We start from the raw sequence: 438 nt of genomic DNA, 5'->3' as shown, positions 1-438 counted from the left end.
TGGCGAAATTTAAAACAAAGAAAGATATTTTTTCACAAAGTCGGACTTGAGTCTTGTAGAAAAGACTCGGACTCGAGTCTGGACTCGTCCCAGCTCTAGTCCTCCTGCCATCCTCAACCGGATTCAATCCTGGTTTTTCATCCTAGTGTAAAGCCACCCTTAGTCTCCCCATAGACGACAATCATGAAAGTTGAGAAGAGCAGCGGTCCCAACACGTTGCCTTGGGGCACACCTAACTTCACCTCATCCCTAGATGACTCCTTGCCATTAAGGACAACCATTTGCCTTTTGTTCATGAGCCAAATGCTAATCCACATGCGCAGTGGCCCACCAATACCGATTCCTTGTAGCTTGCTCAGAAGTGTCGAATGGGGAACGGTGTCCTGTGCACATCAGGGAGGAAGAAAGCACAACTAAAGTGAAGAGTATAATCAAGAC

The sequence above is a fragment of the Tigriopus californicus genome, chromosome 3, assembly GCF_007210705.1.
Source record: "Tigriopus californicus strain San Diego chromosome 3, Tcal_SD_v2.1, whole genome shotgun sequence".
NCBI lineage: Eukaryota > Metazoa > Arthropoda > Copepoda > Harpacticoida > Harpacticidae > Tigriopus > Tigriopus californicus.
This window is presented reverse-complemented; position numbering follows the sequence as displayed.